This window comes from Podarcis cretensis (genome assembly GCF_951804945.1).
Source record: "Podarcis cretensis genome assembly, chromosome: 9".
Taxonomy (NCBI): Eukaryota; Metazoa; Chordata; class Lepidosauria; order Squamata; family Lacertidae; genus Podarcis; species Podarcis cretensis.
The window spans coordinates 26,433,817-26,454,113 of record NC_137178.1 but is presented as its reverse complement, the minus strand read 5'-3'; the positions used below and the strand labels follow the sequence as shown (position 1 = coordinate 26,454,113).

Genomic DNA, 20,297 nt, shown 5'->3' with positions numbered 1-20,297 from the left:
TCTTTCAGTCTAATCTAACTCTCAGGGCTGTTGTGAGATGAAAATGGGAAGGTCGTAAGAACTGAAAGCACCTTGGAGAAAGGATGGGGGGAATGAACAAACCCAAGTCCTGTTGATGGGCTGGGCTGGGTTACGTGTGATAGTATGGCTGTGTACATACCATATATTTAAAGAACGTTGGGAACTGTAGTTTTCCATCACAGAACTGCAGTTCCCAGTGTCCTTAACAAACTACAGTTCCCATGATTTTGGGGAAACACATATGCTTTATGGTGTGAACACAGTTAAGGCAGGAAGTTCCTTTCAGATCTTTCAGTCCTAGGAAGAGCCTTTGCATGGTTTTCCTTTGATTATATGGAAACTTACTGTCCCCTTTAAATACTGAGCATCACAGAAAAAAGAGGTGGTAAATTACATATTTTCTATGTCTCACCTTCTAGGGAGCAGGGGGAACCTCCCTACAATTCTGATTTGCCTGTTGATCTCCAGCATTGTTTTTGATGAGTTGCTAAATTGCTAAATTGATGGGCCAAGCAATTTATTAGGTGTTTTGTCTGTTTTTAACTGCAGTCTGCCTCTCAAGGAAACAAGTATTGTCTGTGGTGTGGAAGATGAGTCTCTGTGTGATGAGAGCCATGTGTACCAAGCCCCCATTTTTCATAACTGCTGTCATTTTACAGATGTATGACCCTCTTCGCCTGGTTACGGAGAAGCCGGGGGTGGGGTAGAGAATGGGGAAAGAAGATAATATACAGGGCTCCACAGAAGAAACTCTGGTAGGCAGATACACAAATCATGTCATGCAAACCAGACCCGGCTAAAGGAACATTGCATCCCTCTTCAGAAGACAATAACAGATAGGACAGAGAAAGATGGAGTCTGAGATGATTAGGAAAACAGGAACGGTTAATGGATAACAGCAATGTGGCGCCAAGTAGTTCATTTCATGTCATAAAGATATGAGAAGCAGCACAAACAGAGAGCAGGTAAAAGGTCTTTGAAATTTATCCAATCAATGCAGATACAGGCCTGTGTCCCCAGTGGATCTGGCAGAAATGGATACAGATGGTGGAAAAGTTAATTTATTTCAAATGGTGTCATTTTGTTTTCTTGGGTATTTCAGCTTGGGATTCTTTGTAATGGGCCTACAGCTCCAGTCTATGCCGGTGCTGCAGCACTGACCACGTACAATGAGAACCGGAGCTACCATTTTGATTCTCGAAAGCAGCTACAGATGTGATGGAGATGTATAACCAATGGGGTGCAGCGACCTCTCTCCCATGCTTTGCATGCAGGTGGACTCATGGTTGATCCCTAGCATCTCCAGCTAGAGCTGGGAATAGCCCTTTTCTGAAATCCTAGAAAACCACAGCCAGTCAGTGCACTGCAAACAACACTGAGCTAGATGACTCAGTGGTCCAATGCAGCTTCCTTTTATCCTCACCAACTGGCAACCCTTCTTCATCATGTTGAAAGGAGGGACTTGTCCATTTGTCTCTCAAGTGAGATGGGAAGGTTCTTTCTGCACCAGGGACTTGTGTCTGCTGGTAATAGGGGAATATATTCAAGTTCCTGTCAGGCAGTGCCATTTTTCTAGAAAAAGAGGTGCCAGAAAACACCTCCCTTGTTCTCTTAGAATGGCAATGGCGTCCATGTGAGAGGTGCCAGAACTGAGTTCCAGTAAGTTCCAGCTGAAAAAAGCCCTGCCCTCGGGACATTTTGACCGGCAGACACTAACTCATGAACATCCATTGAAGCTGAATGTTGGAAGATGCAGGACTTACAAAAGAAAGTACTTCTTCACACAGCACATAGTCAAACTTTGGAACTTAGTCCCACAGCAGGCAGTGATGGCCACCAACTTGAAGGGTTTGAAAAGAGGACTGGGCAAATTCATGGATGATATGGCTATCCATGGGTACTAGCTGTGATGGTCATGCTTGGCCTTCATGCTTGGAGTTTCTGGAAGCCACAGGAGGGGAGAGTGTGCTTGTCCTCAGGCCCTGCTTGGTGGTTTTCCACAGGCATCTGGTTGGCCACTGTGGGACAGGATGCTGGACTTGATGGGCCTGATCCAACAGGCTCTTCTTATGTTCTTATGCTGTCTCCCATTCACTTTTTTTAAAAGATTGATTTAGGTAAAGGTAAAGGGACCCCTGACCATTAGGTCCAGTCGTGGCCGACTCTGGGGTTGTGGCGCTCATCTCACTTTACTGGCCGAGGGAGCCGGCATACAGCTTCCGGGTCATGTGGCCAGCATGACTAAGCCGCTTCTGGCAAACCAGAGCAGCGCACGGAAATGCCGTTTACCTTCCCACCAGAGCGGTACCTATTTATCTACTTGCACTTTGATGCTAGGTTGGCAGGAGCAGGGACTGAGCAACGGGAGCTCACCCCGTCGCAGGGATTCAAACCGCTGACCTTCTAATCGGCAAGTCCTAGGCTCTGTGGTTTAACCCACAGCACCACCCGCGTCCCGTTTGATTTAGGCTAGAGTTCAATTAAAGCTATGCTTTTCAGCACAGCACAGTACGATTATACAATAGTTGTTAACACAGGTTACATTTTACCCTGATCAGTTCCATACAAAAGGTCAACACATTCAAATACAGAAAAGTCTAACCTCTGAAATAATAAGATCGTTAATTATTGCAAAGTTCAGGCTGCAATTCAACAAATGATGCTGCTTCCAAGATAACCTGCGTAGGGAAACATAAAGATCAGTCTCTGTGTGCAGTGGTTACATCACATATGATAGTGCTGCCCAAGATGGTATTGTGTGCCCTTTAGATAAATATCCCAGTCAACAGATGCATATAGACTAAAGAAGAGCAATTGAGAAAAATGCATGTGCTGGGAAAGTGCAAGGTAACGACTCTAAGCAAAGTAGATTTGTATTGGCATAAAGCCCTTTCAGAAACATTTGCGGTTCATTTTGATCAATGGATTTGAAAATTCTGCTTTGTGGATATAGCAAATACTCAGCTCTTTGCTTAACGAGGTGATAAGGGGCTATAAAGTCAGCTGAGATACGACATTGCAAACAAAATACTTTAGATTGTAGGTGCTGTTTTTGTACCGAAACGCATCTGCCTCAGTGTTGGAAGCAGTGTCCTTCACTGGTGTTGACAATGGCGGAAGAAAGCACTATACAGAAGTCTGGAACGAAGCCGACTTCTTCAGCCTATTTAGGCAAACTAGAACTCTGGGCAATGGCATAATTCCTCCATGAAACAGCTTGGCTGAACACAGTGGGCCCTCCCCAGGCTGAAGAACAGGGCGGACTGCAGAATATCTCTTCTTATAGGAAATAGGAGTATTGTATTGAAAAATGCTGTATCCCATTCCCCAGCATGAAGAATGACTGCTTGTCAAAGAAGCAGTAGTACTTTGCATGCTACTTCAGATCATCCAGAACTACTTCTCTAGGCTTGGGGGCAGGCAGGCTGGTCTAAGAGCAGCACACATATATAAGGCACTGCTTCTCACTTTGGGAGCAATCTGAACCCAAGTTCTGCAGGGATGAGCAAGTTAGGATCCAGTGAGTTAGGATATAGTGGCCATTGATAGTCTTGTTGTCTATGTATCTGCCTAATCCTCATTCAAAGCCATCCAAGTTGGTGGCCATTCATTGCTTTTCACCTGGCAGACACTCCTTCTGGTGGGATAGGATAGATCAGCTTGTATTTCTTGCTGGGGAGGATGCCTGTCAGGTAGGAAGCTGCTCCTTCCATGGTATAACAAAGGGTAAGGAAAGAGAGGGTGAGGGATATGGGGCAGACAAACTGGCAACCAAAGAAGGATGCAGTCACCTCTTAGCCGTCCCTGAACCAAGCCACCATATTCATTTCTATATCTCTACCAGTGCCAAAGAAGGTTGCTGTTGTTGCTGTTGTTATTGACAATAGTTGCCAGGCTTAATCAACATTTGAGAAAAGCTTTGAGAGCCTGGAATAAAAGTGACTATAGTATAATTGCAAAGACACCTTAATAAGGATAGTGATCTGTGATAAGCATCTTGATGATGAACAAGATTGAAAGTAATGAATGGATCAATCCAAATCACATTCCTTATTTATTCTTTTTGGGGGGCAATGTTATTTTCTTCCAAATCTTTCCAGATCTCGGGGCATGCAAATATCTATTTTCTTTGCAGTAATGCTGTTAAGAGCAGCCTGGATAGGAGGAGGAGGAGGAGGCATCCCACAGAAGAGATAAAAGAGTACAAAACAGCTCCTGATACTGTGGAGTGTAACCAATTCCTAGGAGTGAGCTTGTGCTTTTGAATATTTTATAATTTATAAACTGGGAACACATGATGTTCTGCTTTTCAAACAGTAGCTCATATTGCATATGCCCTCCATAGACGTGGGATGAAAAACAACAACAGAAAATATGCCCTTTTGTTCCCCAATATTTGGTAGTGCTCTGTGATTTTCAATAGAAGTTTGGCACAGGAGTCATCTGACAGGCTGCCTTGTCTATTAACAATGTATAGATTGGGCCACCCCAGACAACATAATTTGGAGTGCTGCATTCCTGCTAGTTCCATTGAGTACTTACAGCATGATACACTAATCCAACATAAAGACAGTGGCAAATGATGGGGTTAGTTTTGCTGTAGATGGCAACGACGGTAGAAGAACATTATTGGAGGTAAAAGGTTTTGCTTCTGCTTCCAGTGTTGCACTTATTTGCTAATTTGGACTGGGGGAAAGGCCCTAAGTTGGGTTGTGCCACAGCCTCTGGGGTTTGAAGCAATCTTTTATTTGTCCTGAATATTCCAATTTTGCAACATTCATCTTTACTGGATTTTTGCAAGCAAGTTTCCTGTAGAAGAATGCTTTTTTGTACATTATTTTCACTAAAGTATGCACATCTGTATGCATTGTCCACTCACATTTACATTTCCTAGATGTTCTTTGGGTGGATAACTGCATTGCAAAACTTGGAGACATGTAAATTTTTGCTTCAGATATTGAAGGCTAGCTGTGGTTTGGTTCAGGAAGTGTGAATTCAGTAAGCTCACATGACAATGTGAATGAATTTCACCCTCCATCCCTGCATGGGACCTCTAGGGGATAGCGCCAATGCTTCAAAGAGGTTGGGGGGGGGAATGTATTCCACTAAAGCCAATCAGATAGTTTATCTGAAGGAAAACCAGTCAACAAAATACTTGAGGAGGTCTAATTGGTCTAAACCACAAGGCCAAATTATGAAGAGGGCCACAGCTCTGTGAGACTGATAAAAAGTGTTTGTGCCTATACAAGCAGTGGAACAGAAGCACCCACCTGAACAGAAGTTTGCTTGTTATATGTGTCAGCATTTATGCATAGCTGTGTAAGAGCCAGGCGGTGCGGGGATACTGTACATCTTCAACCCTTGAATTGTACAGCGATAAGACAGACTCTTAGGATTAACAGCCCTGTCAAGGGGAAGTCTCTGAAGTGCTTATTTGTTTAGATGGAGAATTTCATTCATCATTAAGGGAGTGATAGAAATGGAAGCCCATCTGACGTGGTATCTGAAGCCTACCTGGAAATATGTTGAGGGTGGTGAGATTAAACGCCGTCCCCTTTCTGGGTCTGAAAGTAGCACTAGATATGAGACATATGACTTCTAAACTATTTGCTTTCTTCCCTTTCTCTTCCCCCTCCCATGAAAGCATGGCAAGCCCACTTGAATGAGCAAAGGCTTTTCATACAGGCAACAAGAGAACAAATGACATTACAATTTTAAATGCAATTTTCCGGTCATACTCTAAGATTAAATAGTGCACGTTTATACAATAACTTATAATTGCATTTTCCTCATTTTGTTCCTCCTAAATTTGTTTAAATTGATAAAACCAACACATGTGTATTGTTTTTGAAGTATTAATTAGAGATGGAAAGACTACAGTCCTACCTTCACTTAAAACGTCATAGAGTTCAATGAGACTTACTTCTGAGTAGGCATGGTTAGGCTTACAGCTTTATTTATTATCTGCTATCATAATAATTACTGTCCTGGCTTTCTAGAGTGAGAGTACTTACTGTTATTAACATCAAACAACAAAGTCACAAATATAACAACACAATAGCTTAAATTTAAAAACAGAAACAAAAGTATACTGCCTTGCATTTATTATCTGGATCTGAACCCAGTGCTAAAATAGTAAAAGATAAAGGTACCCAGGACTGTTAGGTCCAGTTGCGGATGACTCTGGGGTTGCGTGCTCATCTCGCTCTATAGGCCGAGGGAGCCGGCGTTTATCCACAGACAGCTTCCAAGTCATGTGGTCAGCATGGCTAAGCTGCTTCTGGCGAACCAGAGCAGCACACAGAAATGCCGTTTACCTTCCCGCCGGAGTGGTACTTATTTATCTACTTGCACTTGACGTGCTTTTGAACTGCTAGGTGGGCAGGAGCTGGGACTGAACAACAGGAGCTCACCCCGTCACAGGGATTCGAACTGCCAACCTTCTGATTGGCAAGCCCTAGGCTCTGTGGTTTAGACCACAGCGCCACCCGTGTCCCTTTAAGCTAAAATAGTGGGGAATGTCTATTCCATAGCTAGAGGCCTGTGTGCTGGGGACTTTATGGGAATGTAGACCTATGCATTGTGGAAACTATTTAGTAGTAAATACCATTGAAAGAAATGGAAACTTCTGTTTACTAAGTAACTGGAATATAATAGTATGTTTACACTTACATTTAATGTACACTTATCACATTTTCCAGTGCTGTATTTCAAATCCGTGATCCCATGACGTTCACATCCTATGATGTTCTGCATGGTCATCCTGTTTCTTTCTGAAGAAAAACAAAAACATTTGAAGGATTTTCTTCTTCTTCTCAAAGCGGCTTCACAGCAAATGGAATCCACAAGCCAATACAAGTCTGAACACCTTTGCCAAAGCCACCTCTGCTGCTGTGGGTGGTCTTGCAGTAGTGATATCATCATGGAAGTGAACAGGACCCAATTCAAAATAGCATCTTCAGAGTGCAGACATCCAGAGTGGTCAGAATGCGCATGCTCAGATATGCACTTGACACCCACTAGTATTTCTCAGCAATGCCACATCCGCTCTTACTGTCAAAACTTTGTGTGCAGATGAGACTGATGGTACAAACGCGTGTCAACTACGGATGGGGTAAAAACAGTACCTCCCCTAAACATTCCTCGGTGTGAGCACATATTGAAACAAATCATATCCTGATCAGCAATATGGGACCTTTGGTGATGTTAACATCTCAGGTAGAAAGCGTTTTCAGGCGCAGATTTAGGGGAGCGTGACTGGTTTACCTGCACTGGGAGCTGAGCTGGGAGGGCGCTACAGGGGGCACTACAACAGTGATGGAGAACAGAAGGTGAGAGGTGGGGAAGGAAGGAATTTTGGCATTGAGCAGGGTGCCACTGAAATTTGAAAGCCCAAGGTCCACCACTGGCATTTTGAAGAACAGCTGGAAAAACAGACTTCAAGTCACTCTGAGTTAAAAATGTGGACATACCCTAAGTCAGAAACACTTGTACTCTAGTCCCTAAATGACCGTATTTTTAGCTCTATAAGACTCACCTTTTCCCTCCTAAAAAGTAAGGGGAAATGTGTGTGCATCTTATGGAGCGAATGCAGGCTGTGCAGCTATCCCAGAAGCCAGAACAGCAAGAGGGATTGCTGCTTTCGCTGCACAGTGATCCCTCTTGTTGTTCTGGCTTCTGAGATTCAGAATATTTTTTTTATTGTTTTCCTCCTCCAAAAACTAGGTGCGTCTTATGGTCTGGTGCGTCTTATAGAGCGAAAAATGCAGTACCTTACTAGCATGTGCCTCAGGAAATAAAATGTGTGGAGATCTATTCTGAAACCAGCTTTTACAGTCTGGATCGTTTTATTCTAGAATGGAAAAATGAGGAGAGGAAGGTCAAACACAGACATGCTCTAATTTGATGGGAGAAGTAGTTTCAGCATTCAGCTGTTTGTAGGCATGATTGTATGTCAGCATCGTGTTCAAAGAGGCATGAAAGGTGAGAGCAGGAGGGGCTGTAAGATCTAAAACAACAGAGAAAGCAAGAGTGGTTCCACCCTGTTGGTGGTCTTCCAGATACTGGACCTAATTGGATGTTAACTAATTAAAGCTATCTTGTTCTGTCATTTTGACAATGTGTGCAGTGAAACACGTTGGTGAAGAAGATGCTTGTTTTCCTGAGCAATAGAAACAACAGTGCTGACAATTCAAATACAACTCTGTGTGGGAGAAAAGCCACATTGTTAATTTTGTATACACGTCTCTTGGAGCTCTATAGAAGAGTGGTTTTACATTGTATTTAAATATGTGAAGGGCAAAATGGCTATTGAAAATAATAATATTCTAAGGACATTTAATTTGATGTTTGGACTCTGATCCTAAACACAGCAGGTGGTTTTTAACTGGGGCCACATTGACACCATTCATTTAAAACACTATGATGTCACTTTAAACGGTCATGGCTTCTCACCAAGAATTCTGGGAGCTGTAGTTTGTTCACGGTGCTGAGGGCCCCTCCCAGAGCTACAATTCAGCATTGCAGGGGGTTGGACTAGATGACCCTTTGGTCCCTTCCAACTCAAGATTCTATGATTCTATGAATTCCTAGAGTTCCCTGTGAAAAGGGATTGAATGTTAAAACACTATGGAGAATGTTTCACATTATTCCACAATCTTGCACAACAGAATCATGGAACTGTAGAGTTGGAAGGGACCACGAGGGTCATTTAGTCCCACCCCCTGCAATGCAGCATTCTCAACCAAAGCATCCGTCAGAAAGTTCTTCCTGGTGCTTAAGTTCCTCCTGTTAGGAAGTTCTCACCCTGGGCCAGCAGGGGGATACTGTAGATAGTTATGCAAATAAGGGATCGAAAGTGATGTCAAGTGATTGGATAGTTTTAGAAAATTGTTACAGTTACGTTGTACTGGAGCTCTATATAAGCAGGCTGACTGAAACCTTCAGTTCAGTTCTGTCCTGGCCTGTGAATAAACAAGAGCTGTTGAAGAATCGCTGTGTTGTCTGATATGTTCACCCACAACTTAACAAAATGTATGCTAAAAATCCTGGAAGGTTATGCAGCCAGAATCTGACATTTTACTCGCCTAACGTTTCCCTGTTTCCCACAGGAGCGTTCACTCCAGGATGAGCAGGAAACATTTACAGAAGCCCCAAAACTAACATGTCGATTTGATCGCAGCGCCTTTGACAAACCGGTGTGGTTTAACGTGAGGCTATGAGACCAAGCCTAGAGCGAACTTAACTTCAGAAATAGGAAAGAGCAGATGAGAAAAGTACAGTGCGCAACCCTGTGTTGAGGACCATAAATCCTGTTTTAAATCCTGCTGTAATTTTGGCTTTCCGTCCTCCCCCCCCACCCAACCTGTATTATTTCACAACTGATTACTTCTGACTGCTCAACACCCAGTTCCCTCGGAAAGTGCTAATTAAGAGACTGAAGAGGCTCATCTAATATTTATACTGGTGGTGTTGCACTAGATCATTTTGCAGTGCATGAACAGCGTCATGAAGAAGGAATTAGAAGCAGTATAGCTCTGAGCCCCAGATAATCCTTCGCTGATTAGTGAGATTCTCATTGCCACCTATTCTGAATGCACTCCTCTCAGGATGTTGATAAAGCCTTTCGGTATCGCAAGATGGACTACCAAGCACAGTGCTAGCTTTCCTACCCAATCAAAGCGAAGCCCCCAGTTCACCTGGTTAAGCTATCCTAATCCTAAATCGGCTTTTAGATTGTCGCTTAACAACTCTGAGGTACTCCAGAAGGATCCAGCGCAAATCCGGCAGTAAATGAGGCCTAGTCTGAGTGAAAACGAACAAACAAAAAGCTTTGAGGAAGGGGGGGGGCAATATTTTTCACCTCCTAAGACTTACAGGGGGGAAATCTATTCAATGAGAATTAAGGTGTCACAAATCAGATGGTTCTATGAAGTCAACCTTCCTGTGAAGACTTTGAATTTTCCAGCCTACGAAAGATTATATACAATTGTATGTTAAACCCCATATGATGACAAATAGGGGGTTTTCCAAGTGGTGTTGTGTTTTTTTTTTTTAAACTTTGGAGGTTATTTTTGCACAGGGAAATGACAAAGAATAGAGCACCACAGAATTTTAAAGTGTAATTATTCTGTGTGTATTTGTTAACAATGACAAATGTCTGGGCAGCCTGTCCAATTATCGATTAGATCTGTATTTCAGACCTTCCAATTAACCTTTACGTTAAGGTATCATTTTGTGGTAAAGAGAAGGCTGTGCCTTGTAGCGAAAAATTGTACCCTATAATGTATATTCTTGAGTAATGGTATATATGGTGCACCGCAAATCTCAGCGCCCTTTATTGACTATTTTAACAAGGACATGTTTGAACACTCCTGCCGGACGCTTCTCCCATTCGTAATTAAAGAGGGGGAAAGAAAGCCAAGTTAAGCACAATGGCAGAGAGGCTTCATGCAGACATGCACTGGCGTTGTCAAGGTTGCTTGGAAACCCCTAGACTTCAAGAGATTATTGTATGGATGAATAGAAATGCTGGGAGTCATTTCAAGTGCTCTGAGTTGGGCTTACTGCTCGTTTGACTTCTCCATTTAAAGAGCAATGCTTGAAAGAAGCAGCCGCAACTTCCCTGCCCACAGCAAGCTTTCAAATCTCATGCATTATTGGATAAAATCAATATATCCTGTTCAGTAGCTTGAAAGCTTCTGTTCCAAAGGAATGGCATGCTTTGGAGCCCGCTGACTGAATCTGGATGCAAAAGAAGTGCCTGATTTGCTGGTGCTGCAGAGAGAGAGAGAGAGAGAGAGAGAGAGAGAGAGAGAGAGGAGGAGTGTCAGTGCCACCCTTGCTTCTGTTCTCCTTAGGAGCCAGCTGGGCTAGAGTTAGAATTGCTCTAAGAAACAACTAGCCAACCAGTCTACCAAAACAACAACAACCCAACATGTGCCCAAAAAATTTAAAATGGTGAAGTTGACAGTAACGACTGAATACCTTGAACTGAAGCCTCTTTGCTCTAAAGAGGAAGTCTGTTTTGCTCAAAGAAAACATCAAAGAATTCAGCATTCTTTTCTTGCTCTTTTTCTTTTCTTCTTTTTAAATATATACACTGTTTTGGAAAAAGGGGTAAGAAAACAAAAATGCCAACTGCATAAGGGGCAACGACACCAGCCAGCAACTCGAACTTACAGTAGATACAATGAGCTGTAGCCAATGGTCCTCCTACTTAGAGTAGACGTATTGAAATCAATAGACAACTAACTTAGGCCTGTTAATGTCAGTGGGTCTACTCTGAGTAAGACTTAGTTGGAGGCAATCCACTGAGTACCAACCAAAGATCACTGTTTCTGGAGCTCCCACCCCCGACGATGGTCCTTGAGATCTAAGATATCAAGGTCTATTATCCTTCATAAATAAATTGAGTATAATAAATCCAATACACAAACCCCATCCTGTGGTGGTTTGTCTTTTCTTGTGGGAAGTTTTAGCAGTTCAAGGATTAGCTAGCTTTCCCCTTCCATGAAGGGTCTGATGTAAACCCTTGTACCAAGAGCTTAAAGTCTTAAGACTGTTAGAAATTTCCATCAGTCAGCCGGTATGTTCGTGAATAAAAAGTTAGTTGCTGATCTGACCCCACTCATTGCTCTCTGGAAAGAAGCCATCTAACTACAGACATTCAGCTGCACCAAGTGAGGGAGAAGGGGGGGGCAGTTATTAATAGAAAAGTAATGGGGCCGTTTGCATTGACATTTGAAGTCACATATATACCTAGGATGCAAAACCACCCATATCTATAGATCAATTCGTTTGAACATCAGAGTCTGCAACTTCAAATTAAGACCCCTATGATGGGGGGGGGGGGGGAGAAGAGGAAAGAAACATTGCACCCTCTTTTGTAATTCAAGAACATTGTGAATAAAAAATATTTTAACAAATTATTTTGTAAATCTATGCTGAGCACAGTGTGAACTGTAGAATTTTATTGTATATAGAAAATTTCAGGCTGTTAAAACTGTGTGCATCTCAAACAATGATCCTACTCATCCAAAACACTAGCCCTTTGCAGGGTCCCCCCCCCCAAGTGGAACAGTTCCTCATATGTGTAGAGTGCCCTTCACATGCTGTCTGAATGTTCAGATGGTGTTCTTTCAGCCTGGGTGAGTGGGTGTCTCCTCAACCATCCTAATACAACCATGTTCTATCTATATCATGACAAGCCAGTGTCTTGAGTAGGGAGGGACAAATCTGTCAAATTTGGTTTGTTTCTGTTTCTCACATTTCCAGTCATCAGTTCTGCACATTCCCAGACCAGTTTATGATATATATATTTGTCATGAAAATTAAAATTTCAGTGTGAATTTCTTCAAATGCACACATTTTTGTATGCAATTTTGCCTAATATGAATCCCCCCCAAAGCAAGTTCTCCTAATTTCTCCTGCTGCCAGTGTGGCTATTTCTGTGGCTCTGACCCAACCAGTTGACATGGCCCAAATCTGGGACACCATATCCCTGGTATTCAAAATCCTGCACGAGTCATGCGACATGTGTGACATTGTGGATCTGAAAAAGTGCTTTTGGGGGGCATGGAACAAAACACGCTTTTTTCAGGGTGAGATCTCGGCCGAAAATTGTGCTAGAGCAACATGTCCCAAATGGCAGCTGTGCTCTTGAGGGGAAAACCAAGATGTCCTAGTTTTTTTTCCCCCTGGGGCAGTTGACAGGTATGAGATGAGCCATTCCAGCTCAGCCCTAGAATTTTTATCCCTCTTTAAGAAGAGTTCTCTTTTCCTTTTTTACTTAGTAAGGAAATGAATGAATGGATACATGCACACATGTGTATATGGCACCTTGAAAAATTAAAAGGCCAACAGCTTCCCCAAAGTATGGGGTGGGGCCAAGAAGACTGAACAGGGATGGCTCTACCATTAAGGCTAGGTGTAGAGAACCTTTGGTCCTCCAGATGTTGTGGAACTACAACTACCATCAGCCCCAGTAAGCATGACCAATGGCCAGGGATGATGGGAGATAGAGCCCAGTAACATCTGGAGGGCCAAAGCTTCTGCACACTTCCATTAGGCAAAGTGAGGCAGCTGCCTTGGGTAGGACATTCTGGGGAATTGTGGCAGGACAGTGGTATCAACCACCTGGCTGTTTCTCATGAGTTCCCCAGGCACTTCACTCTGAGCTGGGTTTGCCTGCACCCTTGAAAATTGCCTGGTGCCCACAGATATAATAGAGGACACTATCTCCTAGCCACCATTGAAATAAGATTCATATGACACTTGACATCTGGGCATGGGATGGGCAGCAAAATCTTGCCTAAAGTGGCATGATGTCTCAGGGAAGTCCTGAAGCTTAACCATGTCCCATGTGCTGGTATCCACACTTGTCCTTTCCTGTGAGAACCCAGGAGAAAACTAGACTTGCACTGTGGGTCAAATATTCACTCTGAACTTGGTTTTTATCAGTCTTCATCCTAGGTGGTGATGAAGTCTACCAAAAGGATGGACCTATTCCCTACAGCAGATTAATACATAAATAAAATCTTGCCAAATGGCATTTCATGAAGAACCATGAATCCTAAGAAAGATTGGCCAATAAAAGAGAATACATTGCCCCATACCTTTTTCTAAGTGGTATTTAGACATTGCTACTGACATCTGTTTACATGATCACATGATTGGAGCGACAAAAAGGGGTCAGGTCAAGGGTGCACCTCGTCCCACCACGTTTGTAGTTGAAACAAACAAGCTAATAAAAGTTAGGTTAGTTAATTTTTATAGCTCTATTAGTGAAATGCAGAGTTTATCATCGTGGAGGAAGACAAAATCATGATAGATTTTAAAAAACAAACAGCATGCTCCGGACTGCACAAACACCAGCAAAGTGTAGGTCAGTGGCTAATCAAAGCTGACAGGGACAACAATGGGCTGGGGAGTGACCAAAGGGCAGAGTTCAAGATATGGGAAGAAAACCAAGAGAAGTAAATCAGCTTAAGTCCAAAATGCTTCAGATCAATTGCGTTGGGAGCCTTGGTGAAAGAGCTAAACTAGATGTGACATTAATTGCATGATTGCAGTGAGCATGGGCTGCGTTACCAACTATTCTGAAGCTACTATTCACTCGGGGGGGGGGGGAGTGGGGAACTTCCATTGGCACTCATAGGATTTCCCTTCCTAGAACAATTTCCTAGGTGGAGATTTTCTTTGGGACCATGGTGTGTGTGTGTGTGTGTGTGCACGCGCATAAAAGAGTTAAATCCTGCCCTCAATCTTGATTCCCCCCAGCTGCTATTTAGAATTTTGAAAATTATCACAGAATTGGTGTAAATGTGTAGTCTAACCCACACAACACTAGACACTCATCAGCAGGAGCCCTTCTCCATGTGCCTCCTCTAAGGGAGGGTTTTCTAGTGGTAGCTCCCCAGTACAGTGGTACCTTGGGTTACATACGCTTCAGGTTACGGACTCCCCTAACCCAGGAATAGTACCTTGGGTTAAGAACTTTGCTTCAGGATGAGAACAGGAATCGTGCTCCGACGGCGCGGTGGCAGTGGGAAGCCCGATTAGCTAAAGTAGTGTCTCAGGTTAAGAACAGTTTCAGGTTAAGAACGGACCTCCGGAACGAATTAAGTTCATAACCCAAAGTACCACTGTAGTGGAATGCTTTTCCCAGAGAAACGCGACTGATACCATCACTGTCAGCTTTCCAGCACCAGGCTAAGACCTTTCTGTTCGTCCAGGCTTAGGGTTCTTAAATTGGATCTGATGGCAGCTTTGTTCGTGGTGCTCTTTAGTGTGAGGTTACCAGATTTTTTTCAGTGAATCCAGGGACACTTATTGTTTGCTATGTACATGTGAATGCTGAGAAAGCTGTAAATCCGGGGACTGTCTCTGGGAAGCATGGACGTCTGGTAACCTTACTTTCGTGGGGTGGGGAGAATTTATCCTTTTTATAGTTACACTGGATGAGTTCTGTAGAAATTACAAGTTTTCACTTGTACCTGGTTCTTAACTCATTTTTAAAATCTTGCTTGAATTCTATGGATTCCAAACAATAAATGTAATAGTTAATAAGATAAATAATATTATACACCCAGAGCAGGATAAAGCTATGTATCTATCTATATGCAATATTGAGATTCTTAATCAAGCATGGTGGCAGTAAAGTGTTACAGCCAAGAGAAGCTCAAAGACACTCTATAAAAGCCTCTGAAAAAATGGGCAGATGCCTAATATCCATCTATCTCAGTAGTGTCTACACTGATTGGCAGTTGCTCTCCAGGGTTTCAGGCAGAGTCTTTTTCAGTACTACCTGATGATATTGGACATTAGACACGGGACCTTCTCCATGAAAAGCAAATGTTTCCTATTGAGCTGCACTCCCTCCCTCAAAAACAAGACCTTTATTCTTCACATGCTCTGTTCATTAGCAGCAAAAGCTGAAGACGGCTCAGAACTAGTCCCATCCTTTGGCACTGATATCCTAAGGACACAGAGATGCCATGTCATTTCTTCATTCTCCTCCCATACCTGCCATGGATCCAAGTTACAAGTCCTGAGGGACACAGCTGCTGGGGAGGGATGAGGGAGAAGAATGTAGCTTCAGCCACCCTGCCCAACCATACTGGTGTATTTAGTGATAAAAGCAATATCACCAGGTGACAAACTGGCTGGCAACCATCGCAACTCTCATTTCACCCAACCATACTCTAGGGGTAGACTGATGTTCTCCCCAGGAATTATCTCCAGACATGACTTTAGAGATAAGTTTGCAGCAACAAGATATAAGCAGCAATTCTTCTTTGTTGCCAATGAGGGATTAAAAGGCAATCTGTGCACAATCTTGTAAAATTGAGGCAAAATCTAGGTCAGAGGTCTTGGGTTTAGTCATATGATGGGGCTTCTGAAATTCACTAGTTGCAAATTTGAGGCCTAAATCATTTGAGATGTAGAAAAGTAGGAAGATGCATTCATGATACTAGAAGTGTCAGGGAATGTGGAAGCATGAGAATGTGCTAGCAGATATGTCCATGCAGTGATCTCATGTTGGGAAAGGAGCAAATGTTAGTGTGTCGTACATGGAACACGACACACTTCATTATTAGCACAGCGTAGCAGGTTGGACAGTGTTCTCGAAGCTACCAACATGTTTGACCAAACTGCTGGAGGCAATGGAAAACAGGAGTGCCTGACGTGCTCTGGTCCATGGGGTCACGAAGAATTGGACATGACTAAACGACTAAACAACAACAACAACGGCAGGCATATGAGTGGGATATCAGCTGCCAAGCCCTGCATTCAGATCTCAGCTCAGATGCAAGATAGCCTTAGGAAAGCCTCAATCCACCATACGTAAGATCAGGATGATAATAGTGGCTTACCTAACAAGTAGCTGTGGTGATGGTCACAAATGTAGATGGTATGAAGAGTGGATTAGACAAATTCATGGAGGATATGACTATCAGTGGCCTCTGGTCATAATACCTCCAAGATCAGATGAAGTTTTGCTTTGAATACTAGTCACTGGAGAACACAAGCAAGAGGTGGAGATTGTGCTCATGCCTTGGTTATGGACTTTCCAGGGGTATTCTGTTGGCCACTGTGGGAGACAGGATGTTGTACTAGAGATAGTTCTGTGATCTGATCCAGCAGAGCTCTCCCAATGTTCTTAAGATTATGTGCATGAAGTTCTTTGGGCAATTAGGAAAAGTTCCATACAAGCACCAGTTCTATGTATAGCAAGGATGGGGAATCTGTGGCTCTCCAGATGTTGATGAACTGCAGCTCCCATTATCTCTCCCCACTGCCAGAGCTGGCTGGGGCGGATGCAGGTGATAGCCCAATAATATCTGGAGGGCTATGCTCCCCCCCAACAATGTATAAGATTACGCTGTTGTTTTGTGTTTCATTGATTTAAATGGGAGGTTAAGTATGTCTCAAAGAAACCAATGAGATCTACAGTGGTACCTTGGGTTACATACGCTTCAGGTTACATGCGCTTCAGGTTACACACTCCGCTAACCCAGAAATAGTGCTTCAGGTTAAGAACTTTGCTTCAGGATAAGAACAGAAATCGTGCTCCGGCGGCGCGGTGGCAGCAGGAGGCCCCATTAGCTAAAGTGGTGCTTCAGGTTAAGAACAGTTTCAGGTTAAGAACGGACCTCCGGAACGAATTAAGTACTTAACCCGAGGTACCACTGTACCTTGTTTCCATTTATATTCACAGTAACACAGGTGCATGGAGACTTCATAGGACCGCCTAATGAGTATCATGTGATGCTTTGTACTGGAAGAATGTTCTTGGGTTGTGCCTTACAAATGATAGGAAGCCAATCCATTTCCCAGATCAGTTTGGAAGCTCTCCCAGCACTTGTTGATTATTCTTTTCTTTTTAAACAATGTGCTGTAGAACATTCTCAAATGTTATGGAATCTCCCCTTCTAACTAAAACTGAAGTGAAGTAACCCCTAATAAGACATGAAATTGCTGCCATCTCATCTATACTTTCCCCCGGTGGGGCTCATTCAGCGTGGATGCAACTCTTAAAATGCACTGAAAACACACATGTTAATCTCTAAAGATGCGAGTAGCTTTGCTGAAATCGATGTCCTGAATGTTTGTAAAGATTTGTGGATATAGAACTATTTGCAGGCCCAGGAAGTAAATGATAAACCACACAGAATCCAGTAGTTCATAATAAGTCACCCTGGCTGTGTTCCAAGAATTGTTGCCAGTAATAAGAGTTTGGGAGGCAGCCTCTATCTAAAAAAAGATTCCTTTTTACCATTAAGGCTTAGTCTGTGTGCTCATCCTTTGAACAGAGTGGGCTGTTTATTTATCTGTATGTGTGCATAATAGCCCGAGACAAGGTAAATCCCCCCCACTTTTCTTTCTTGTCTTTCAGGTATTTTTCCATCGTTCCTTTGTGCGTGTCTGTTTGATTTGAGCAGGCTCCTTTTTTCTTTCAAATAGAACTGGGGAGTAAACAAAGCACCTTTGCATTATGAAGAAAGGGGGGGGGGGGGAGAGAGAAGAGGCAGCTGAACAATCGACCCAGCAAATAACACTAACTCCTTTTGGCACTTCTTCTTTCAAACCTGGAGAATTAAGAGTAAATGCTTGTGTTTAAAAACAAAAATTTAAAAACCCCATGCACCCCCCACCCTTTATCCCACCCTCCCAGTAAACCCCAGCCCCCCAGAAATGGCATGAACACACACCAGAAATATTTGATCTGGTCTATGTTTGTGTGCTAGTCTTTCTGATCTACTGAGGGGCAAGAAAGTGGTACAGTGCTACCTCGGGTTAAGTACTTAATTCGTTCCAGAGGTCCTTTCTTAACCTGAAACTGTTCTTAACCTCAAGCACCACTTTAGCTAATGGGGCTTCCCATTAGCCGGAGCATGATTTCTGTTCTCATCCTGAAGCAAAGTTCTTAACCTGAGGTACTATTTCTGGGTTAGCGGAGTCTGTAACCTGAAGCGTATGTAACCCAAGGTACCACTAATTGCTATCCTGCACAGAGTAAAGAGCAGGAAGGTATTCCATCCATACGTGCATTTATCACTGAATCCATTGTTGGAATAATAGGCTTATACCTGACTCAGTCAACACAGACTGGCAGCAGCTTCCCAGGGTTTCAGACAAGGGGTTACTCCCAGCCAGGGCTTGTGTGGGACTTTCTGCATGCAAAGCAGATGTTCTACCACTGAGCTGCAGCCCCTCTCCAGAGATCCTCTCTAGATTCACAAGCTGTTCCTGCTGATTCTCCCCAAGAGGAAAAGGCTATCACAAAGTGATATGGGAAGCTCTTGCTGTTTTTCTCTAGATGGCAGCATCTACCTTATGGTCTGTCTTCTGAATGTGAAACAAAATTCACATGCAAGACATGAAATGCTTATGTCACAGCATTCTGATTTGGTTCTGAATGTGTAGATCCCCATAGCTGGAGTATTTGCATGGCAATGCTACTTACTCAGCAGTAAGTCCCCCTGAGTTCAACAGGGTTTGCTTACTCGCAGAGAAGCAAAGGGAGTGCAGCCTTAGTTTGCAAAGCTTCTCTTGCGTTTCTCAGTTTCTCTTGTTGATGGCAGTCTCTTGTCTAGTCGAGGGCACTTTTCACATGCTTTCCCTCCCCATCTCTTTTCTGTGAAAATGGCATGGTATCTCTATGGATGTGTTTGCCAAGATTAAGGAGCAGGTATTCAAATGGTGTTACTGAGTGCAATGGTGCATCCGCTATTAAGCAAATGGTTGCCATTTACTCCTCCAGAAAAAGAAAGGCAGAGCACTGTCCAAATTTGCAGTGGGAGAAGCACCTTCCAGCTGAAACATTGGCTAGCTCAGCCATTGCTGATGAGAAATGCTTGCACTGGTGTAGTGCATCTGCTGCACTATATGAATTTCCCCTATAGAAACAGAATATTAGTGACACTGACTGGAATTTTACTCGTATTATAATAATTTGATGACTAATAAAAGGCAACAGTTTCACTTACAATGCATTTTCCTGAATGAACTCCGCTCCCCTTGTAGTCCATACATCAACATACTAAACAGATATATACATTAAGAGAATGTGATCCGCATGTGGAGTGTCCGACTAGTGGAACAATCTTCATGGGTTCTCAACCAAACTTGGACCCTGCTCTGAGCACACACCAAGATACTATAAGAAATTGGGACATTGGCCAACTTCCATAACTTCATAATCCTTCTCTTTCTCTGAACTGCAAGGACTCAGCTAGATTGGTAAAGAAAAAGTGAACTATATGTGTTGTATACATAGCTGTCAACTTACAGATTTGAAAATAAGGGATCAGCAGCCAAAATAAGGGATTTTCTGGGCACAAGTATGTTCAACTTCTGAGCCCCTCTGAGCCAAAGGCAGGAAGCCCAGCCAGCAGCCAAATGAAGCCTCATCAATAAGGGACAGCAGCGGGACATGGTGCTGGGATAAGGGACTGTCCTGCCAAATAAGGGACACTTGACAGCTATGGTTGTATATGCAGTATAATATTGTGCCACCATATGGCACTGTTGGAGTCCTGTTTCCCTGTTTAAAGTATTGTCGTGTTTAACAGAAATGCTTCTTTATGTGTCTAGATTTAGCCCTAGTCATTCAGAGTGGGAATATCAAAGAACTTCCAAAATCAGAGAAGGATATCATGACTTAGAAACTCCAGATCGTCCAGAAAAATAATCTGATCCAGAATGCAGCCATCCGAGCGAGACTTGTTGGAAGCTGGATGTTCATCGTGTTGGACACAATTATGGTACCA

The 20,297-nt window shown here is 43.1% G+C and overlaps 1 long non-coding RNA gene across 3 annotated transcripts in view; it reads right to left on the bottom strand.

Moving 5' to 3' along the window:
* Positions 1 to 906: 906 nt before the first annotated feature.
* Positions 907 to 20,297, bottom strand: part of LOC307223938 — a 45,175-nt gene continuing 25,784 nt past the window's right edge. The window contains exons 3-7 of one of the 3 annotated variants that reach the window (XR_013842330.1): positions 10,588 to 10,797; positions 6,694 to 6,794; positions 5,536 to 5,585; positions 2,624 to 2,699; positions 907 to 1,046 (exon numbers count right to left, since the gene is read on the bottom strand). This is a non-coding gene — a long non-coding RNA (uncharacterized lncRNA). The remainder of the gene's footprint in view (positions 1,047 to 2,623; positions 2,700 to 5,535; positions 5,586 to 6,693; positions 6,795 to 10,587; positions 10,798 to 20,297) is intronic. The other 2 variants (XR_013842331.1, XR_013842332.1) reach the window with 2 other exon arrangements.